Source organism: Onychostoma macrolepis, chromosome 02 (assembly GCF_012432095.1).
Source record: "Onychostoma macrolepis isolate SWU-2019 chromosome 02, ASM1243209v1, whole genome shotgun sequence".
Lineage (NCBI taxonomy): Eukaryota > Metazoa > Chordata > Actinopteri > Cypriniformes > Cyprinidae > Onychostoma > Onychostoma macrolepis.
The window spans coordinates 35,572,902-35,598,420 of record NC_081156.1 but is presented as its reverse complement, the minus strand read 5'-3'; the positions used below and the strand labels follow the sequence as shown (position 1 = coordinate 35,598,420).

Below are 25,519 nucleotides of genomic sequence, written 5' to 3'. Positions count from 1 at the left end.
CAACATTCATCAGTTACACACAGACAGTTCACTTTCTGTTTTCCACTCATTACTTTCACAGTTTGTCTTTCTGACCCAGAAAATGTTTATTACAGACCCTGTACAGACCCAGAAAACATGAACAGTATTACAGATATTTACAAGAGGACAATATGTGTCAACCCTATTCGGTGTATACGTTGTGACAATAAATGTGATATTAAATATTGAGTCTACAGAGACTGATGAATACAGAAGAACAGAGACAACTGAATCTTTAAAAAATTATACTTTATTTTGTTGAATTTATATTTTGATTGTCATCACAAGTCATGTATTTCGGTGAAGGTACAGTATGCTGTTTTGTACGATTGTAATGTGAAAGTTTTTATCTCTATAGTGGTTATACTGTTGCTTTTCAATGCTCAGACTACAATTATGAAACTCTCACAGACATGGTTTTGAGGGAAAAAAATATATATATTGATAATATATATCAAATATATTTGATCGTCATAAGAAATGAATTTGTACCGACACTGCTGCATAACATGAACGTCATGTTTCCTCCACTCTGGCAATTAAAAGAGTGATTCAGAAATGTACATTCTTAGTTAGGGGAAACATTTCAGACAAAGCTCAAATGGTCTGAATTTGGTGTGTATTTCTGAGCTCAATTATGTCCAAACACAAAAAGTCAAATTGCAGGCCTTCACCAGATCTGTGAAGAAAAACATTAGAATAAATCACTACACTGGACACCATTTTTAAGTCAAAAGCAACAAGACATGGCTATAAAACTTCACATTTACAGTATAACAAAATCTACTTGTTTTTGACGTAGAATTTGCCAAGCATTGTAGGAAATCATAGACGCATTGCATACCTGGTGCACCCTGGCCAGTCGCATAGGTCCTTTCAATCATGTCAACGTGATTTTTAGTCAGAAAATCCTCCACAGATTCAGTAATCTCTTGAAGGCATTTAGTGGAATCAGAGAAGAGGAGGTTTCTTTTACCCTCTGACTTGAACAGTCTGTCTGAATCGGCCTGAAACATAGGAAAAAGGATTCAAAACGAAGACAAATTACTTTGCAGACAAAACGTAGGAACATACTGAAGTTAAGAATCAGGGCCCGTATTCATGAAAAATCTTAGTGCTAAGAGTTGCTCCTAGTAACAAAATCCTAAGAAAATTGTTAGAAATGTGGGTGTTTCCTCTTGAATTTAAAGAAAAGATCCTAGTAAAGGAAAAAAAAATTCAGAAAGCTTAATTCAGCTTAAGGTCCAAAATTGTTAGGAGTTCAGACGAGGACTTTTAAGAGACTTAAGAGTTTCGTAGCAGTGGAGAAAATGGACGAAACATGAAGAAGGAGAAGAAATGTGTTGCACACAATGCAGTGAGATAATAAGACGCTACACATTAGATCGTGCAGGAATCATGCTTGTGACCGATCTTATTAGAGACACGCCAACATCTTCGACACCGCGCTGAAATGTCATAGCACCAGAAATGGATGTAATCACTACATTAACATATTTGGCAACTGGAAAAATGCAACTGTGCAGCAGTGATGATCTAGGTCTGTCACAACCTTCTATAAGCAAAGTGATCACACAAACAATTACAGCACTTTCAGAACCTTAGTGTGTCGCTGCCCTGAAATTTAAAGTGAAGGCTTATAATAGGCCCTACTCTTAAAAGCGCTCTTTTATTTCCTTCTTGGACAACCAACCAATCACGGTCTTCAAAAGACTGTGTCATCGCTAGCAACGGGGTCAGCCCCGCCTCCTCACTAAGATAAAAGTTTTTGTCTTTTCCTCGCTCAGAGTTGCTCTCAGATTGGTCCTGAATCACTTTTAAGCGACTCCTAGTTAGAAATGTTTAAGCTAAATTAGCAGCTCTGAGAGGATTCTTAGAATCTTTAAGAATACGGGCCCTGGTCTCGGAACACAGTAATGAAAGAGTGAACTGGACCAACTTGCACTATCAACATTGCAATAGATCAAATGCAGAATGTGTGAAAGAAAAAGAAAAAAAATTGACATGGAAATCTACAGAACTGCAATGAACTCACTTGAGCCTTATTCAGAAAGTTCACCACATCAGCGCGAGCATCTTCCCGGGTGATCACAGCATGAGCTGGCACTTTGGCAAGGTGACATTTATCATAATCTGTGTGTTTTACGGATTCGTTTGGTGATTCTGGACAGATCAGTTCAAAATCGTCTGACTTCAGATCCCTAGCCCAGTCCGGTCCGCTACCTAAGCAGATATAGATAGAGAAGGAACCATATCAGAAAAATATCATATTTAAAAATGTGGCGCTATGAAAGTGTGAAGCTTTATTAATTAACTCAAACCACACAAACCATCCATGTATTCCACAACAGTAGTGTGCTTGATAAAAGCAACTTCACCAGTTTTTTCTGCAAGACTCCTGCAAGAGGAGCGACATCATACTCTTCTTTAGATTCAGGAGTGGAGTCAGCATACGAATCCAAAAAGCTATCCTCTCCTATCGCCTTCCCACTGCCTTTACACAGTTCACACATGTTTGATTGAGGATCAGCACCAGGAGCACAGCCTTTACTGAAGAAATTGTCTGAGAAATGAAGAGAAAATGTTATTTTGTGCAATTCCAACAACTTTGTGTAATCGTCCATAGAAAAAAAAAAAAAAAAACATTAAAAGGGACCTATTATGCAAAAATCACTTTTATAAGGTGTTTGAACACAGTTGTGTGGCTGCAGTGTGTGAAAACAACCAGCCTGTAATGGTAAAAATCCACCCACTCATTTTTTTCTAATTCCAATAAATCATAAACAGTCTCTCATAACTAGCAATTTCTGCCTAGGTGCACGTCACCATAGGGGAAATCCTGCCCATTTGTGACGCTCTCTGCCCTGTTAGCATAGACACAGTCCTGAGGGAGAAGCAGCAGTCTGACATTACTGGGGGGTATTCCAGAAAGCAGGTTATGTGAGCAGGTAGTGCTGTCAAACGATTAATTGTGATTAATCACATCCAAAATAAAAGTATTTGTTTACATAATATATGTGCATGTACTGTGTATATTTATTATGTATATATAAATACACACACATGCATATATATATATTTAAGAAAAATGTTATGTTTATATAAATATATTTTTATGTAATATAAATTATATGAATATAAATATATACATGTAAATATTTTCAAAATATATTCTGTATGTGTGTGTATTTATATATACATAATTGATATACACAGTACACACACATATTCTGTAAACAAAAACTTTTATTTTGGATGTGATTAATCGCTTGACAGCACTAATATATATATATATATATACAGTATATATATGTATGTACATGTAGTTTTATGATATTTTAATTATAAAGCACTAATATAAGTAATATATAAGGTAATATATTATTCTAAAATGGTTACTATATTTATAGTAAAAAAAAATTAAAACACTATTATGACATATAATGTTTAATTTATTATATTTTATATTTACTTCATTTAATATTATCATCTCACATATCATGGATCGGCATTTTCTATAATTTATTTCTATAATAAAAATACATATCTAATATGATTTATTATATTATTAGCATCAAACAAACAATATAATTCATATTCTCAAGGATTAAAGATTAAAAAGAAAAAAAAAAGAAGACTGCACAACCACCAGTTAGGTGGCGATATGAACCAAATATGTAAACAGCCTTTGAACAGAAGAAGAAAGAAGCAGTATGGCGTGCTTTTTCTTAGCATTCGTTTCCATTGTGACTCATCAATTAGTCGCTCTGTTGAGAATGTCTTGTGTGTTAACCAGGAACATACTCTGTGTTGAATGAACTTACTCCCGGACGTGTTTTTTGAACCAGCATATCTCAAGTAAGTAAGGTTTGGGTTAATCAACCGAGAGTTCAGAGTTTAGCTGTTGGTAAGTTAACCTTGCTTTCTGGAATACACCCCTGGAGTTGAGTTTTGGGATCCATGCCCCATTGAACTGGAGCTCCATAGACTCCCTCCATTTGAGTCGCTAAGGACACTGTGGTTAAGTTTCATTTTCGAAGGAAATGTACCACAAAAAATGTGATAAAGTCATGCCAATCATTTTACACCAGACTGCCTCACAAACAAGGGTCATTTCAGATCCAGACAAAGTAAGCACTTCATATTTTATTTAATTGCCTTTCTGAAAGAGCTTCTTGGCACTCTGTAAGGCTAATGTTGCTAAAGCTATGCCTGTTTTCACTGATGCTGCCTTCATGTGCTCCCAGAACGATCGTGAATAGTAGTGTGGTAGTTAAAAAAATACATTTGAAAGCAGAATGTGAGTTGATCGCTTGAGAGTTTCTGACAGTTCCAGTGCATGAGATCGTTTGTTGTTGCCAGGGCATTAGCTCTTGAAGCGCCGCCCTCTTCTGAAATCAGGCCGGGAGTACCAGATCATTTGCATTTAAAGGGACAAACACAAAAACAGCATGTTTTGGCTTATTTTGGCTTATTTGTTTTATAACTTAAACAAGTTATAAAACAATTATCTGTAGGTTTTTTTTTTTTTTTTTTTGTGAACAATTATTTTTATTGAAGAAAAAAAAAAGAAACTGCCCACTAGGCAGACCCACACCATATATTAATTCAAAATAAATTCTACATCAAAAAGAAGAAACAAAAGATTTAAAAATGTCAGAAATGGCACTCCAGTTCTTCAAAGTTTTTGTCTTTGCTCCATGGATCCGAGCTGTAGATAGTTCCATAGAAACAATGTCCAGCAAAGATAAGCCCCATACACGTCTGGTCATTGAATGGGGAGGAACCCAGCGACTGACTAACATTTTCTTTGCAGCAGTGAGAGCAGCTAAAAGGAAGTTTCTCTGTTGCTGAGACAGAGCTAATTCAGAAAAATAATTTAAGAAGAACAGATCTGGAGTCAAAACCACATCCTTTTCTAATAGGAATGATATGTCATGAGCAAGCTGAGTCCAGAAAAGAGAAAGTGCAGAACATTCCACAAAAAATGTACCGAGTGCCCCCTGCGGACATAAATTGCAATTTGGGGAAGGTGACACATGCATATAGAAGCGTTTTAAAGGGGACAGATAGAGTCTATGTAGAAATTTCCAATGGATCATTTGGGTTTTTGGAGGATGATGTGATTGTCTCCCAAATTTTATCAGAAAATAAATTTTGAAAAGTCACCACTGATATCTTTAGACCAGATAGTTGTTATGGATAATGGTTTGTATGATTGTTTGAGAAACAACAGAATTATCAGTGGGCTGAATCATTTTCCGCAAGGCATGTACAGGTAATTGTGCAACCCAGGGAACTCCATATGCGCGAAGCGCTGACCTAATACGAAGATACATGAAATAGGAGGTTCCTGGTAGATTAAAGAGAGCCCTAATATCGTGAAATGATTTCAGGCCTTTGTCATCATAAATGTCACCAAAGGAATTTACTTTACATTTAACCCATTGTGGACAGTAAAATGGGTTTTTACCCGATAACAAAATTATTATTATGGAACAGAGGTGAATGATGATGCCACCTCAAGTTTGGCTCTATCTTCCTGGTCACCATTCTCCAAGTAGAAATAAAATGTGTAATGATCGGGCCAAAACGAAGTTTACATTGTCTAAGTGACACACCAGCAAAAACCAAGTGCTCTATATTGTGTGGAGAAACAAGAGACTCCTCAATAGCCCACCATGAGGTTGACACATTTGGTTTAAACCAAGCTGAGAGTGCACAAAGAGTAAAGGAGTCAGCGTATAATTTAAAATTTGGAAAGGACCAGCCACCATCTGATCTGTTATGCTGTGAAGTAGATAATTTAATTCGGGGGCGTTTACCATTCCAAATATATTGAGCGATTACTGAATCTAGTTTTTCCCAATAGCCAGCAGGTGGGGGTAAAGGAATCATAGAGGAATAGAAATTAATGCGAGGAAGGATGTTCATTTTAACAACAGATATTCTTGCATGGAAAGAAGTAGGAAGATGCGTCCAATTTGCCAGATGTGAGGTGACTTTAGCCAAGTTTTTATTCAAAGTTTTTGAGACAATATTTGTGGTCAAAAATACAGGTAGGGTCAGAACATCAGCAAACAGGTAAAACACAGGCAAGACAAAGAGTAATCCTAGGGCAAGCGTGGGTCTTTGAGCAGCGAACAATATCCAAAGGACTAGTCCAATAACATGAGCAATAGTCCAAACGAGGTACAAACAGAGTCCAAACGGCGAGACAAGGGTTAATCCAAGATACACATGTAGGAATCAGGAATCAGGAAACAAGGCAACACGAAATGACAAGACTAACTAGAACTGGACACTAGACTCAGTAAAGCAACTATCACTAGGTGAATGATAAACGCAGAACAATATTTGAGACTAAACAGAAACACAGAATGGCTCAGTAAGGCAGCTAACACTAGGAGAGTGCTAAACGCTAGAACAATACTCGGCAATCTGAGGAAGTCAATGGCTTAAGTAAGGCGCGTGATGGGAATCAGCTGTGCAATGGATCATGGGAATTGTAGTCCGAGGGTGATGTGCAACAGTTAGTGTAGTGCAAGAGTCAATGTGGTGAGCGAGTGATAGTTCATAGACCGGATTCGTGACAATGGCCATGTTCATATTTTGTGGAAAGGATCCTTGATCAATCGAATATTGCATCATATCTAACATAAGTGGCCCCAAATTGGACCAGAAGGTCAAGTAGAACTCAACTGGTATGCCATCTAGTCCTGGGGATTTCCCCTTGCTCATAACTTTAATCGATGAGTCTAATTCAATAAGTGATAAAGGCCTAGCTAAAGACTCAGAGCCTGATTCTGACAGATGTGGAAGATTAAAAGTAGATAAAAATTAAGTGTAAGATGTGGGTTCACATTTAGAGTTGGAGCTATATACAGTGGGGCAAAAACGTATTTAGTCAGCCACCAATTGTGCAAGTTCTCCCACTTAAAAAGATGAGAGAGGCCTGTAATTTTCATCATAGGTATACCTCAACTATGAGAGACAAAATGAGAAAAAAAAAAATCCAGAAAATCACATTGTAGGATTTTTAAAGAATTAATTGGTAAATTCCTCTGTAAAATAAGTATTTGGTCACCTACAAACAAGCAAGATTTCTGGCTCTCACAGACCTGTAACTTCTTCTTTAAGAGGCTCCTCTGTCCTCCACACGTTACCTGTATTAATGGCATCTGCTTGAACTCGTTATCAGTATAAAAGACACCTTTCCACAACCTCAAACAGTCCAACTCCAAACTCCACCATGGCCAAGACCAAAGAGCTGTCAAAGGACACCAGAAACAAAATTGTAGACCTGCACCAGGCTGGGAAGACTGAATCTGCAATAGGTAAGCAGCATGGTGTGAAGAAATCAACTGTGGGAGCAATTATTAGCAAATGGAAGACATACAAAACCACTGATAATCTCCCTCGATCTGGGGCTCCACGCAAGATCTCACCCCGCGGGGTCAAAATGATCACAAGAGCTGTGAGCAAAAATCCCAGAACCACACGGGGGACCTAGTGAATGACCTGCAGAGGGCTGGGGCCAAAGTAACAAAGGCTACCATCAGTAACACACTCAAATCCTGCAGTGCCAGACGTGTCCCCCTGCTTAAGCCAGTACATGTCCGGGCCGTCTGAAGTTTGCTAGAGAGCATTTGGATGATCATATGGTCAGATGAAACCAAAATAGAACTTTTTGGTAAAAAATCAACTTGTCGTGTTTGGAGGAGAAAGAATGCTGAGTTGCATCTAAAGAACACCATACCTACTGTGAAGCATGGGGGTGGAAACATCATGCTTTGGGGCTGTTTTTCTGCAAAGGGACCAGGACGACTGATCCGTGTAAACAAAAGAATGAATGGGGCCATGTATTGTGAGATTTTGAGTGAAAACCTCCTTCCATCAGCAAGGGCATTGAAGATGAAACGTGGCTGGGTCTTTCAGCATGACAATGATCCCAAACACACCGCCTGGCAACGAAGGAGTGGCTTCAGAAGAAGCATTTCAAGGTCCTGGAGTGGCCTAGCCAGTCTCCAGATCTCAACCCCATCGAAAATCTTTGGAGTCCGTGTTGCCCAGCGACAGCCCCAAAACATTACTGCTCTAGAGGAGATGTGCATGGAGGAATGGGCCAAAATACCAGCAACAGTGTGTGAAAACCTTGTGAAGACTTACAGAAAACGTTTGACCTCTGTCATTGCCAACAAAGGGTATATAACAAAGTATTGAGATGAAATTTTGTTATTGACCAAATACTTATTTTACACCATAATTTGCAAATAAATTCTTTAAAAATCCTACAATGTGATTTTCTGGATTTTTTTTTCTCATTTTGTCTCTCATAGTTGAGGTATACCTATGATGAAAATTACAGGCCTCTCTCATCTTTTTAAGTGGGAGAACTTGCACAATTGGTGGCTGACTAAATACTTTTTTGCCCCACTGTAGATCACAATAGAAGGAACGAAAAGTGTCATTTATGCTCTTCTGGTCAGTCAGAACCTCACCGGTTTGAGATTTCACCACTGTAATATTAGCAAATTTTTCACTATTAAGCAGTCTTAGAGCCAGTAAATGGCTAGGTCTGCTACCTTGAAAATAATAATTTTGTCTGGATCTTTGAATAAGAAATTCGGGTCTGTCTCTACATAATAAATTAAGTTCTATCCTAACAGTTTAAATTTTAGCTGCCATACGATCAGAAAAAGTGTGTTGGTTTGCCTGTTCTAATGATCGGAGTTTGGATTCCAGGTCAGTGATTTTCTCACGCTGAATTTTCTGGCGAAAGGAAGCAAATGATATTGAAAAATTCCTTATGAAGCCCTTTGTGGCCTCCTACAATATCCGTGGGTGATCTACCGAGCCTTTATTGATGTCAATAAATTCACATAGTTTACTTCTGAATTGATCACAAAAAAACTCATCTTTTAATAAATTAGAATTAAAGCGCCATCTGGAGGCTCACGAAGGTCACTGGGTAATTGAAAGCTTCAAAAAATTACTACTGTGGTCTGAAAGAGAAAGAGGAAAGATGTCGACTTCAAGTAGCATTGAGGTCAAGGAAGAGGAAGCAAAAATATAGTCAATCTGTGAATATGATTCGTGTCTAGCTGAGAAAAATGTGTATGATTTTTGGGTGGGGTTGAATAATCGCCATGCATCTACTAATGAAAAAGAGGTTATGCGTTGATTAGGTTGCTCAGTAGAAACAAAAAAATTGTCACCAGATCTATCAAGTTCATTGGACATTACAGCATTCATATCTGTTCCCATTACTATCTCAAAGTCCATGAGATCAGTGAGATAGGTAGATAATTCAGAAAAAAAAAAAAGTTGGATCTGGGCTGCATGATGCGTAGACTGAGAGAAATGCTATCTTCCTATTCCCAACCATAGTATTCATAAAAGCTATTCTGCCAACATTATCACCATTTCTGTCTAAAATGGAAATATTTAAATTTCTTCAAACAATTATCAAAACACCTTTAGTTTTATTGTCAAGTGCAGCAAAAGAGACCTCCTTGTAATATTTATTATTGCATCTATGAACATCCTCCTTCCGCAAATGAGCTTCTTGGATTAAAGCAATGTCAACCTTTTTTCGTCGCAGTAGTTCTAAAAAACATGTACGTTTATGGGGGCCATTTAAACCATTGCCATTACAACTTAGAACATTAATTTTAGTCATTACTATTAAACAAGTAAGTGAACTGAACAACTGAGAGAAAGTAATACCACTGCAAATGAATGAAAAACCTATTAACAAAGAAAACCCACCCCATAGAACTTTTACAGACTGGGGTGAAAACAAACCCCAGGCTGCCGCCCTCCCGTCTTAATCAGTGACAGTAACATGACAGCCAAAGCAATTCTCTAGAACACCGCCATTAGCCCTATTGTAAGAGAACAGAATAACTTCAAATTAGTAATATGGGGTAAAAAAAAGGGGGGGGGATATGTATACTCTCTATAACGAGGAAGCAAACACAAACAATTGCATCATGCGCACCGAAAACTGCACATCAGTGACACCAAGCTTCCTAGCCCACATGAAGAACTGCCAGTAGCCGATCGTCACATGAAGTTCCAGACCAGCAAACCAGAAGTCGAGTCACTCGGTATTATCAAACCCTTATGCCACGTCCATCCCAGGAGAATGAGGAGCGAGAATGGAGCTCAGGAATTGACGCGCTTCGTCCAGTGAGTGCATTAGTTTGGTCTCGCCGTGTTTCATGATGATCTTCAGAGTAGCTGGATACTGAAGAAAGGTCTGCAGGCCTGCCTCTTTCAATTCCTTCCGTATTGTACTGAAGGAGCTCCCCTTCTTTGCTGTTGCGGGAGAGAAGTTGGGGAAAAAGCTCAACATCGCACCGTCACCCGCTTTTACAGGACCGCAGCGTCTTGCTTCATTTAAGGCCATTGCACACTGAGTCCGAAATTTTCGCGTGCGTTTTTCCGGGTTTTTTTTGTATTCCTCATCCTTGCCTATCAAAATGCTTGCTACGGATGCAAAAACGCAGAAAATCTAACCTGATCCAATTTTTTAATTTCGGACGAAAATTTCGGACTCGGTGTGCAATGACCTTTAGAATCAAATTCCTGTCGTTGTAGTGTAACAGTTTGAAGAGAAACACTCGCGGTTTGGAGTGATCCGTTGAAGCTCTTGAGTAAACTCGATGCGCAGGTTCGATCTCGATATCTCTGCCTGTAAGTGATGGGATCCAGATCGGCAGTGACCGCCTCAGAAAGCCAGTCGGGTCATCCTTCTTGGTCCCTTCAGGTAGTCCCAGCAGGCGGAGATTACTGCGTCTGCTGCGGTCTTGTAGATCAGTCACCTGCTGCTTGAGGGCATCCAGACGTCCAGTGTGTTCGTTGATCACCTTTTTCTGCTCTTTCTGTTCGCCAATTAAAAAGTCAACTTTAGAGCACATATTCTGGATTGTAGTCATGCGAGACGTGAATTCGGTGTGCATTGCTGCTAATTCAGTTTTCAAAATGTCCTCAAATCGCTTTATAGTGACCGCCATATTGTCTTCCATATCCGCTCGGCCCACTGCGGCGGCTGGTTTAGTTTTCTTCTTAATTGGCGAGGATGATGGTGAAAGATAAGCGAGTTTCTGACTGTGTGACATCTACAGACCAACGGCAAACGAAAAAACTACCCCAAATGTAAAAAAAAGTCGAATAACGGTAAAAAACAGGCTACATACGCAGAGCTCAGCTAATGTGCATCTCGGCCCATGAAAGCGTCACGTGATCCCCCATCTGTGGGGTACTTTGAGCTAAAACGTCAAATACACACATCAGAGACTTATTTTACATCTTGTAAAAAGGAGCATAACAGGTCCCCTTAAACCAACAGTGAGTGCATATTTTGTAATACTCACATAGGTTACAGTCAGCTCTATTGCCGCATATGACTGATAATGGGACATTCCAGCCAGCATCGGTGTTCAGGCCAGTGTGGCAGGACTTTCTTCCTTTCAGGGAATTCCAGGTTACACCTGAGCCCTTATGCACCACGGCCACAACATAGGTTTCTGTACACATCACAGAAAGGTGCATTTACATAAAGAACAATAACTATAAAGATAACTATAACAATAATGATATTAGCGCCAACACAAATGATAATGTTCTGTTTGTTATAAGCGTGCTCTGCAGTTATGTTGTCTACTACTTTAAATGCTTAAGCTTTTTAAAGCAGGGTGGATTTTGATTGACTATCAATGATTTAGTCTTGAAAGTGATTGCAACTATATCTTTCCACTGTGACGTTATTGTTAAAATTATTTCATTATTATCCATGGTGCAAACAGGTGTGCCTTAAAGGGATAGTTCACCCAAAAATTAAAATTATGTCATCATTTACTGTGACTTTCTTTCTTCTGTTGAGCACAAACGATGATATTTTGAAGAATGTTGGTAATCAAACAGTTGCTAGTCCCCACTGACTATCCCTTTAAAGGGACAGTTCACCCAAAAATTGAAAAGTTTGTCATCACTCTTTTGTACTAACCATCATGTCGTTCCATGTCCTGTATGAGGTTTTTTTTTTATTTTTATTATTATTATGTAGAACATGAAGGAAGATATTTTAAAAAATGTTGGTAATCAAACAGTTGATGGTCGCCATTGACTTTCCATACTATGGAAGTCAATGGGAAACAACTGTTTGGTTTTTCAGAATCCTTCAAAATATCCTCTTTTGTGTTCAACATAAGAAAAAAAGCTGCAGAAGAGACACTCTTCCCCAAGTGCTTACCGCGTGTGAGATTCGAGTGAAACGTACAAATAAAGGCTACTTTGTGCTTTGGGTGTGCACCTAAAGGGTCAAATACACACAAAAATATGTCAAAATGTCAGTCTTGGTGAGATTTCACTAAACACAGTCAGTTATGTCTTAAGTGAACATTAACGGTTCGAAAAGTAATCGAATGCTAGTCAGTATATTAGATCTCTGCATTCCGTGCTGAATATACCTGCTGCTGTCTGTCATTACTGTTAATCAAACAACAAAAGAAAAGGAGAGAATTATTCACTGAATATTGTTCATGTCTTAGTTATGAATCAGTTTAGATTTAATTTATGTGGTGTGCTTGTCTATGCAGTGCTTTATTTTTACATTTGATTACGTCAATCAATTTCTAGTCTGCTATTATACATCAAACTGTTTATTTTATTTGTATATTTTTTCTATTGTATTAGCCCGATTGTTTGTAATTTTCTTCCTTTGTTTGTATTACTGACTGTTACAACTTACTGTTGTTAGTTGTTGTTAGTTTCTGTTTTAAATCGTGAAGGAGAGCCAGTGGATATCATACAGCAACGTGCAAACTTAACGTCTTTCACAATGAAAGCGAAATTAAAAACTGACGGCGCTTTCTGCATCTGACAACTCACGCATTAACGGCGCATAATATTCTCTCAGAGATGATGAGAGACGAATCTACTACTTAATATGCGGTATATAACTGTTTTAATTTATTTCCTTAAAGTTTCTCTTGTGGTCCGAACACAGTGAAATCAATGAGAAGAAACGTATTTCGTGTTGAACAGGTTGTTTTTGAAAGTCAGTGCTTAAAATACAGCTGTTCAAATAAAGTTTCACTGATGACTGAAGTGTTAACAATTTTATTTAGGCTATAGGCCTATAATTAATTGTAGGCTGTAATAGACCTGTTTTACAAGACATATCTCTGGCTATTGTCGATACATAATCATCGTCTTTCAACACACCTGATCGTCTTATCATGAACACATGGGTCCCCCCGACAGTGCGTGCCTGTCTGATATGCCACTGACTGCTTCCACCATTATCACAGCTCTCTGCAAGGAAAGAGTGAATAGAATATTAGCTTTCATCAAACATGTTAATTCTGACAAGCAGTTGACTTATGAACTGATTTATGAAATATGAGATAGTGTTCATTCTTACCTTGATTATACTGCTCAACCATAACTGGAACCAGGCCGCACTTTCCAGCAATATATACATGGCCACTATCAACTGCAATGGCATCTGCTTCTCCGCGCTTTTAAAGTCAAGGAGAAAATCAAACAGAATATTACCATACAGGTGGACAGCACATAAAGATGATTGCCATCAACCTCAGCATTCATCCATGTGACCCAACAATACCATGATTTTCTTGATGCAGTCTTCCACAGATGATGCTCTTATGCAATCCAGACCAGGAATCATTAAACTGTCACACTTCCGGTGCTCTGCATGGCTAACGGTACACCATTCAATTCTACGGTGTAGAGATGGGGCTGGCGTGTTCCCTTCTGATAAGAATTTATAGATACAATATACAATCATCAACGACAATCAAGTAAATGTCAAAGACTCCATACTCAAGGCTCCAAAAGCCTTTCAACACGCATAAAACGTGGCATCTGCAAACACGTGATGCTAGAGCATTTCTCAGATCTCACTGACTGGATGCAGTCAGTACCTATAAAGTTCACGTACAAAAACAGAGAGAGAGCAACTAATGAATGCTAAATAATTCAAATAAATGTTGTTTATTTGTGGCTAAATACTTTTTAGGGACACTGTATACATTCACATGTATTTTGAGCATAATTGTGTGTCACCTCTAAGAGCACGCATGGCCTCATAATAATCTTTTCTCAGGAAGATGAAGGAGTCTGTGCTCTTAGGGAGCTCCAGCAGTTCAGATGCAGAGTCTGAGAACATCAGGTCTTTATCCCCAAAAGCAGCAGAAGAGAAAAGCTCTGAATCCTGTTGAGCACAACAGTTGAATATTCAAAGCTGGTTTACAGTGTCTCCTGAATGCATTGTATTATATGGTTAAATATCTAGGTTTAGATCAATATTACTGCCTTTCTTAAAACAATGACAGGGTCTTTCTTCAGTAATAATGTAGTCAATAAGTGAAATTTAAATTACTGATACAACATTCATTAGAATAGCATACCGGAATCTGTTTAAGGACTTTATAAATCTGCTGTGAATCTGCATCCATGCGGCTGACGACAGCACGGCGAGGCTCTTTGGCGAGGTAGCAATCCTTGTACTCCTCAACACTTTTCCTGCTGCCATCCATGCACAACAGCTGATAGTTCTGCCTCTCACTCGCTTAAGAATTCAGATCGGACAAGAAGCTTGAAAATCAGCAGCCATGGAGTCATAAACTTCTGCCACAACTCTAATAACTTTACCAGTTTTAAGACAAGTTAATAATATTTTAGATTTTGGCAAAGGATATTACTCACGTGGGATTGCATCCTGACAAACAAAGGCAACTTGTCCATGACCGCTTTTAAAGCACCTGGGGAGAATGCATGAGTTATATTGTTGCTCATATTTAGGTAAGGTAATGGAACATATGTGAGTGTGTTAGTGTGAATCATACTGTAACGCTCCTTCATCACTATAGTATTTTTCATTGTGTGAGCAGCTGCAGTCACCCTGGCAAGCTTGGCACAGGTTTGGGTATCGGGCTCTGGATATTCCAGGAATGCAGCTGCTTGAAAAGAACTGTGACACAGCTGGAGAACACAACAATGCACAACTAAAAACCTGTTATTGTATCCAGTTTATCACACAGCTACCCATTAAAAAAAAAAAAAAAATCCTTATCCTAACTTATCCTAAATGTAACAATTGAAAGTGGTGCTGTATCCACCTGATAATTCAGTGCGGAAGAAATACATTTTTACTGTAATTTTATGCAAGTCTTTGTAATTCATTACCTGCTATAGATAAGTAACTCGAAGAATAATAAAGTTCAGTTAAAAAAAAAATCCTCATGAATATGATAATAAATGACAAATACCAGTTTGCAACATCAAGCAGTATATTAGGCTGAGATCAAATTGGAAGTCATTCAAGTAGGTTTGAGTATCGTTTGAATTTGATCAATTCCAATTCTGATTATCGATTCCGATTCTTATTGATTCCCAGTGGTAAAACATTTATATATCAGACATATTTATTCTGTGTTTCTTTTTGCAAAACGTTTAATTGCTGCTGAATACCATGAACAAAAATCAGCCGGCTACATAAAAACGACTCGATTAAGAGCTGTTTGTGTGCAAAATAGAGCTGCACGATTCTGGATACAATTTTAATGGTTGTAGTTCTCTCACAATTCTGAAGAAAAAATATTAGACAAATAAACAAAATCTCATTGAGTTTATGAACAGAATGATTCAATGACTCACTGAAGATATACTTGTTTCATTACTGGATGAATCAGTGTTTTTGAATGAATCTCTTGAATGAATGATTCAAAGACAGATACATTTTTAACAGCCTCTTTTCACCACCTAAAAAAATATGTATATGCACACAAAGGAACTGATAGGTGGAATTTAAATTAAAATTTTACAAGTATCTCACTCCTGACCTTAAGTATTTGATTCTGGAATTGGAATTCATTTTCGATTCAAGTAAATAATTGCCATGTCTACACTTATATAAAAAATAAGGTGGATGCAAAGTTGCCATGGATGACGGTCAATATTAGGAAATTTGAGACCACTGAATTTCAGTATTCCAGAGAGCTGTGTAATACTAATTTACACAATAATAATCTTGCCACGCTAACCCTTCTCAAGAGGCATGTCATCAAGACCATCCCAGGGAATCTTATTTTGTGCAACCAGTCTTCCAATGGGTATATTCCAGCCTCCAGGCCTTCGATAACAACTGTGGCATGAAGTCTTTCCCTTGAGATCGTTGATGGTAAAGTCAGTGTCCTTCTTTACCACAGCCACAGCATAACAGCATTCTTGAGAAGAAGTGGGGAAGAATCAAAAACACATCTCACAGAAACCACTGACAATTTAATAATGTGCCAAATGATGAAGTATCTTCCAAAATATTATTAAGAGGAAAATACAGAAACATTTGCTAATTCAGTTGTTCTAGCACAAAATTAAAAATCATCTTGCCTCACTACTGTGCTATAAGAGGAACCCCTACATGGGGAAAGAAGCCTAAACTTACATAAACTTATCCCAGCTTTTATCTGATTTTTGCATTATATGTCATATGTAATGTGACATCATTATTTATTAATTTTTATGTCATTATTAATCTGAGATATTGTCTATTTTGACAATGTAGTTGAATAACTGGATAATGAATGACAAATCAAAGAATAGATTCACAGGTAAAGAGATCCATCTGAAATGCACTACATATTCTATGTAATAATTTAAATTTAATATTAGCAGTAAAATGTCTATTTACATTGAATGATACCAATCACTTGGTCTATAGTTTATGATGGATAATGAAGATGCTTGAAGTGTGCATCTTATTGTATTAATAAATTAAGAATTCAGATGCAAGTGCTGTATGAGATTTTCTTCTAAAATTTGCATTTTTATCAGGCTGCTATGTTTTGGTTCAGTAATTTCATGGTAATGGCAATATATAGGTCATTTTTATGCAATTACAGTAAAATAACTGAATATAAATATAGGAGCCTGATAAAAATTTTCAATTTTGAAGGAAATTTCAGACGGCTCTTAGAGGCTTTTGCATCTGAGCTCTTCAAATATATTCTTATATATTCTTGTCATCAACACCACAATAATATAATAAAATATTTACTTTTCTTAGTATGCTCTGCGATGATAGGACGGAATCTATAAGGCAAGAGTCCAGCCAAGTACATATGTTCTCCATCTACAGTCATAGCATCTGCATCACCAGTCTGTGAATCAGACAGTTTAATAAAAATGTTATCCACTTTATTGTTCAACGTAAGCCTATGGCTTTATTCTTCCGCTGTAGGGAAATAACGAGAAGAATAACAATGTAGAATTCTCATTATTAACTAATTATTAACTAAGACTTTTGCCTCAAAGTACTCCTTATAATTACTGCTTATTAATACTTAATAAAGTAGTTGTTAAGTTTAAGAATTGGGATTAGAACTTGCAGAATAAGACATTAATATGTGCTTTTCAAGTAATAACAAACAGCCAATATCCCTGTAATATAACTAGTTAATAGTGAGAATTGAACACTAAAGTGTTACCAATATTCTTATTAACTCACCAAAGTATTTAAAGTGAGAAGGTTACATAAAAAGCATGAATTTTTAAGGTTAGACTTTAAATTTTGATGCTAAATCCACTATTGTATTGTATGACAGTCTATACACAGTATTAAGTTCAATTACATAAGAAGTAACTGTTATTAAATTACAGAAAAAAATAAGAGTAATCCCTTACTTTACTTTTTCAAGGGAAAAGTAATTAAATTACAGTAACTAACTTAGTAACTAATTACACCCAACACTGTGCGTGAGGTAAAATAATAAGCATATTTTATTACCCTGATGCTTCTCATGCACTCAAATACAGAATATTTGAGATGACACTCAAGTTCTGGTGATTTGGTGGCAAGGTGTTGGCATTTATTCCACTCATTCTGTGACGTTGCACACCATTTGACTTTTTGAGCGCTGACTGAGGACAGTCCCACAACTGCAAAGGAAATAACACAGCAACAGTTAATAGTCCAGTCGAGCACAATGATTGAATAAGAACAGAAGAAGAAAATGTCAAAAATATCAAACATGGCAATTACCAAGGCACCCCAGCAACGAGATGAGCTGGATGTTCATATCAGGACTTTATGAGGGATTTTGGCAGGAGACAGGAGAGACGAGCTTTTTATAGGAGCTCTAGAAGCTCTTGTGGGTTGAATCAGACAAACACAAAACTAGATCATCATCATTGATTGCTCATGATTTCTCAATGTTTGCTTGTACAGGCTATGTGCCAGTTCACATTTTGCGGAAGGAGGTGAAGTTAACGATAAACATTAGCTGTCTTTTTTTATACAAATTAATAGTAGAACAGTACAGTTATACTGTGCATGCAACAAGAAAATCAGGAAATACTTTAGATTAGAGAAAACCCTTCACTGTTAACTAGTTGCTTATTAGCATGCATATTACTCATTTACTAGTTCTTATAAAGCACATATTAACACCTTATTCTGCATTAACATATTCTAGATCCCTTAAACCAGCCCATACCTAAACATAACTACTACAACAACTACCTTACTATCAATAAGCAGTAAATTATGAGTTTATCAAGGGAAAACAGCTAATAGTGAATGAGTGTGCGCGCGTTTTTGTGACAAATGAGGACATAAATGTGTATAATGACAAGGGTATGACCGGTATTACAAGGAGAAGGTGACTTTTCAGGACATTACTCCATGTCCCCACTTTTCCAAACGCTTAGAAATCACACAGAATGGAGTGTATTGAAAATCTGAAATAGCAGAAAGTTTCCTGTAAGGGGTAGGTTTAGGTGTAGGGTTGGTGTAGGACAATAGCACATACAGTTTGTACAGTATAACAACCATTACGCCTATGGAGAGTCCCCACTTTTAACAAAAACAAACATGTGTGTGTGTGTGTGTGTGTGTGTTAATCCAGTTAATGCAACTGGAATTTTAACTCAAAAACTTATAGTGAAGGGTAAGTCCTGATCTCTGCTGCTGTGTGCATTTGTATTAAATTGTGTGTTGATGTATTGCAAGCCAAACACAGTCTGCATTTAAATTCCTTACATGCTTCTTAACATGATTGACACATTTTGTGGTGGATGGCTGCGTTCGTAAAGACATTAGCTCGGAGTGAACAGTGTAGTTGAGTTTTTGCGCTTGGCAGCCAGTGGACTGCTCTGTATTTAACTAGTGTACATTGTAAATATTACTCAATGCAAGAGCGTAAAGTACAAACTGATGGAGGTTCAAAGTAACCAAAAATGGGTAATCAGTAAAAGCTTTTTTGACTGATTAAATGCATATTTTGCATGCCATTCACACTATCCACATCAACTCGTTTTAGTGTCAGTCTTCCCTCTAGAAAAACATTTGATAAAATATTTGGAAAAAAAAAAAAAAAATTATATAGACCCATAACTGAACCCTGATCCTAATTTGTATTAGGTCAATGACCAATAAAAGTCTGTTCACCTAAAGGATTTCAACTGCCAGTGTCAATAAATCTAGATTTAAATTTAAAGAGACAAAAGTCTATGCATGACCTGATGTTTTATTCGTATTCAAAATGAGGCAATGTGATCATTATGGAGCGCTTAACACTCTCATGCAGTGTAAGTTTCTCTCGCGCAGAAAGTCCAAAAGGGATATATAGAATAACTGAGCCGTTGTAATGATGCCAGTGAATGTTGTGATTTTAGATTTAAATAGCATCACCAGTGCTATGGCTTTGGGCTTAAATATTAATATTAATATCTAATTTTGGTCATACTATTTTATGAGGCACCAACCAAGGAATTCTGCTTTGATAATAAAGAACAATCATGGAAGATTGTTGAATAAATAAGAATTACATTTAAATTATAGGAAGTTGTAATCTGACCAATTTGAAGTATTTGTGAGATATTGTTAACTTAGAGACTTCTCACTGTATTATCAACACAGGGAAGACACAAGTGTAATAAAAGGTTATTTTTTTATTAACAAAGGGATAGACAAGAGTAACTAACAACTACTAAATGGATACAATGAATGGATAAAGTGCAAAGATTGATAAATGCAAGCGACTTGAGTTGGATGTTACTATGGACGTTATCTTATGGAAAGATAAAGTGAAGTTGCCTGGGAATAATAAGGTAGACCTTATTCTAGGTTCAACAAATAAATCGAGAGATTAGTTGTTATTAACTGACATCAGTTGTATAGAATCTAATGCGAAATAAATAATCCTAAACTGACAATACACACTAATGCCAACGGTCTCTGGAAAGAGGTTTGGAAAGAGTCATATTTACGTTCCACTTGTTGACCTGGGCACATATTCACAAAACATCTTAAGGCTAAAAGTAGCTCATAACTCAGCACTCAGTGTGTCAGTCTTAAATTTAGGACTCCTAAATTTTTGCTCTAAGAGTATTTCACAAAGTGTTTTAGCACTAAAACTAGCTCCTAAATCTGTGAAACATTAGGAGTAGTGTAGAGGACTCCTAAGTCACTAAGACCAAACCACGAACTATCCTGAAATAGCTGTTTTCAATCTGCCTTGGAAGGTGAACATTTTAGAAACATTTGACGATAATGTGCTTTTAATAAAGCATAACCTTTGGTTTTGGAGGTTATCCCTACTCCAAATTTTCCTTTGATTATGTCCTTGTTTTCATTAACCAGCTGGGCAAGAAGTAACAGCTGTTTTTGCATCCAGTTTGGTTTTCTTTTACATTTGCATGTCTTATATCAGCCACAATTATTTTACTCTGTTAATTAAAAGGCTGTTTATATGCATATTCACTTTTTTTTTAAGAGAAGCATACAGGCTGACAATTACCTGAGCATATACATATATATTATACTGTTTAATTAGTGATACTTAGCCTACATTTTAAAATCTTGATTTGAATGTGGAAATTTACAGTTTTATTTTTAAACCTTTATTTGAATATGTGAATATGTAGAGAGGCCGCCGCCTAGGCACCAGTGCTCGCCTAGCCCCTGCATGAACTTTCGGCGACTAAAACACAAACAGTTTCTTCCCCCAGGCAATCCATCTCATGAACACTTGACAATAACGTGGAACACACAACATTATTATATATCATTTATCCATCATACATACTTATTTACATTTCAAATTTGTACATATCATACCTGTACATACATAATTGTCTATATTATATATTGTGTTTTTGCTTTTTTTTTTTTTGTACATTGCCTATTTTGCATATTTGTATATTATTCTTTTTATTATCTGTGTCCTGTCCTGTTGCTGTCTTTCTGTTGCACTGTGGAGCTTCTGTCACTATAACAAATTCCTCATATGTGTAAACATATCTGGCAATAAAGAAAACCCACAAGGACTCATACCCGCTGCCGCGCATTGACAATGCGTTGGATTATGTAGCTGGATCCTGTTGGTTCAGCTCTTTGGACTTGCGCAGCAGGTATTGGCAAGTAGAGCTGGCATCAGAGGCCCGGCACAAAACTGCGTTTACCATAGATCAAGGAATGTGGCAGTCTAAGGTGATGCCCTTTGGACTGTGTAATGCCCCAGCCACATTTGAGAGGCTGGTGGAGTAGGTCCTTAAAGACATTCCCCACACCCGCTGTGTGGTCTACTTGGACGATCTGTTGGTCCATGCCAGAGACTTTGACCAGGCTGTCCACAACTTAAGGGAGGTCCTGACAGCCATCCGTAGCACCGGGTTGCAGTTGAACCCTGCCAAGTGTAACCCGCTCACCCGCCAGATGCAGTTCCTGGGGCACGTGGTTAGCGAGAGCGGGGTGGCTACTGACCCAACAAAGGTGGCCGTGGTGAGTGACTGGCCCCCACCAACTAACATCACTGAGCTGAGGAGCTTCCTGGGCCTGGCCTCCTATTACAGGAGGCTCATCAGAGACTTTGCAACCATCGCCAACCCCTTACATCAGCTGACAAACAAGGGCCGGCGGTTTGGGTGGTCTGAGGACAGCGCGGCGACCTTCCAGTAGCTAAAAGCCGCTCTCATCGACGCTCCTGTCTTTGCCTACCCTGATCCCAACCAACCTTTCCTAGTGAACACTGACACCAGTAACGTGGAGGGCCAGGGCCGTACTCTCCCAGAGGGGGGAGACTGGAGAGCGAGTGGTGACCTACTATAGCTGCAACCTCAGTCGCCCAGAAAGAAACTACTGTCTTCGGGAAGGCTGCGGCAGCGGTTCTACTGGCCTGGGTGTCGGCAGGATGCAGAGCTGCACGTTCACTGCTGCGATGTCTGCACAGCACAGAAGGGACCCAGCCAACGCTCTCACGCGCCATTGCAGCAGTACCGAGTTGGGGCGCCCATGGATAGGATCGGGGTGGACATCTTGGGTCCATTCACTATCACAGTGCTGGCAACCACTTTGTCCTGGTCACTATGGACAATTTTATGAAGTAGCCAGAGGCGTATGCGGTGCCGGATCAGAGTACTTCCACGTCAGCGCAGCGACTAGTGCACGAGATGTTTGCCCGGTTCGGGGTGCCGGACGAACTTCATAGTGACCAGGGGCGGAACTTGGAGAGACATTTGTTCAGTGAGGTGTGCCAGCGGTTGGGGGTGAAGAAGACAAGAACCACTCCCATCCACCCTCAAAGTGATGGTCTGGTTGAGTGGTTCAACCACACCCTGGCCACCCAACTTGCCATCCTGACCAGTCAGCACCAGAGAGACTGGGACCAGCATCTCCCCCTGGTCCTGTGGGCGTATAGGACAAGGCAAGGCAAGACATTTCATACACAGTGGTAATTCAAAGTGCTTTACATAAAAGGAAGTGAAATAGTCATTAAAAATAATAAAAATAATAATAAACACAACAATAAAAACAAAGTGATTTAAAAATTTATTAAATTTTTTTTTTTTTAAACATTTAAGAATATAAAATTATTATACATAGTGCAATCAGTTCGGACGTAGCACAGTGCTCATTCAACAAATGCACAGCTAAACAGATGAGTTTTGAGTCTGGATTTAAATGTGGCTAATATTTTTGCACATCTGATCTCTTCTGGAAGCTGGTTCCAACTGTGGGCAGCATAATAACTAAAAGCGGACTCCCCTTGTTTTGTGTGAACCCTTGGTATTTCTAACTGACTCGATCCTAATGATCTGAGTGGTCTGTTAGGTTTATATTCAGTGAGCATATCTCCAATGTATTTAGGTCCTAGGCCATTGAGAGATTTATAAATGAGTAAAAGTACTTTAAAATCAATCCTAAATGTAACTGGAAGCCAGTGTATGGACCTAAGGACTGGTGTGATATGCTCAAATTTTCTGGTTCTAGTCAGAATCCTGGCAGCACTGTTCTGGATGAGCTGCAGCTGTCTAATGGTCTTCTTTGGAAGGCCAGTGAGGAGACCATTACAATAATCCACCCTGCTGGTGATAAAGGCATGAACAAGTTTCTCTAAGTCTTGACTGGAAACAAAACATCTAATTCTTGTAATGTTTTTGAGATGATAGTATGCTGATTTAGTTACTGCTTTGACATGACTACTAAAACTAAGGTCTGTCTCCAGAAACACCCCAAGATTTTTGACTTGGTTTTTAGTTGATTGACCCCTAGACTCAAGGTATGCATTCACCTTGATAACTTCATCTTTGTTTCCAAATGCAATGACTTCAGTTTTCTCCTTATTTAACTGAAGAAAGTTCTGGGACATCCAACAGTTTATTTCATCAATGCATTGGCAGAGGGAGTCAATGGGGCTGTAGTCATTTGGAGATAAGCATAGCTGTGATAGGCAATTTGGTTCTCTCTCATTATTTGACTTAGTGGGAGCGTATACAGGCAAAACAAGAGTGGTGCAAGAATTGAGCCTTGTGGGACTCCGCATGTCATGGACGTCCACTTAGACTTATGCTCTCCTATACTCACATAATAACCTCTCCCTTCTAAGTATGACATGAACCATTTGAGTACCATCCCAGAAAGCCTGACCCAGTTTTCCAGTCTCTCTAGAAGTATGTTATGATCAACAGTGTCAAACGCAGCACTAAGATCTAGTAGTACCAGCACTGATATTTTGCCAGAATCAGAATTGAAGCGAATGTCATTTATTATCTTAATAAGCGCAGTCTCTGTGCTATGATGTGCTCGGAAACCAGATTGAAAATTGTCCAGGTATCCATTTGAGTTTAAGTAGTTGTTCAGCTGATTAAAAACTACCTTTTCAATAATCTTACCTATGAAAGGAAGATTTGATATTGGTCTATAGTGGTTCAACATGGTGTTATCAAGATTGCGCTTTTTCAGAAGGGGCTTAACAACTGCAGTTTTCAGGGAATTTGGAAAAGTCCCAGAAAGAAGTGAGGCGTTCACCACTTCTAAGAGATCTGCTTCTAAACAGTTAAGCACACTTTTGAAAAAAGATGTGGGAAGTGTGTCAAGATAGCAGGTTGATGATTTAAGGTGCTGTACTATTTCTTTCAAAATTTTGCTATCAATTGCTTCAAAATCAGACATAGTCAATTCTTTTTGAAATTGCAGTCGAATCTGTGTGACCTCTACAAAACTAGATATGCCAATCTCCTTTCTGATATTATTGATCTTCTCAGAAAAGAAGGAAGCAAACTCATTGCATTTACGGTCGGAGAGCATTTCACTGGGAATCTGACTTGGGGGGTTTGTCAGTCTCTCCACAGTAGCAAAAAGAGTGCGAGTGTTGTTTAAGTTACTGTTTATAAGGTTTGAGAAGAAGGTATGTCTAGCTGTGGCTAGTTCCACATTGAAAGCATGAAGGCTGTCTTTATAGATGCTATAGTGAATTTCAAGTTTTGTCTTCCGCCACATCCGCTCAGCTTTTCTGCATTGTCTTTTCATACTCTGAACTGCTGTTGATTTTCTCCATGGTGATTTTTGTCTGCCATTCTTCTTGCAGACCCTTGCCGGAGCAATATCGTCAATAACATTCTTAACTTTTGAGTTAAATGAATCCAGGAGAAGATCAACAGAGTCTGCAGAAATGCTTGGTGTTAAAGATATAGCCTTCATAAATAGCGCACTAGTGTTCTCGTTAATGCATCTCTTTCTGACAGAGACAGATCTAGATTCAGTGGTAACAGAGATCAATATATCAAAGAAAATACAGAAGTGATCAGATAGTGCTACATCCTTAATATCAATGGATGAAATGTTTAGACCTCTAATGATGAGTAAATCTAGAGTGTGTCCACGATTGTGTGTGGGTCCATGCACATGCTGGATCAGATCAAAAGTGTTTAAAACAGTAATAATTTCTTTTGCAGTTTTGATTTCTGCATTATCTGTTACGGACTTGTGGTTTTAGCGAACTGAAATAAAGGACTTGGAGAACGAAATAACATAAACACACTTTCCATTTATTAACGTTTAGCAGAGACAAAAGACAAGGGGAAAACTGAGGACTTATAAAGGGAAGAGAACAAAAGAGCAAAAAAAATAATCCAAATCAGGTGGGGACAATGAACGATAATTAACTAACTAGAATCGGAACTAAAC

At 38.1% G+C, this 25,519-nt stretch overlaps 1 pseudogene; it reads right to left on the bottom strand.

Moving 5' to 3' along the window:
* Positions 1-262: 262 nt before the first annotated feature.
* On the bottom strand, positions 263-18,208 carry LOC131529305 (serotransferrin-1-like; annotated as a pseudogene).
* Positions 18,209-25,519: the final 7,311 nt, after the last annotated feature.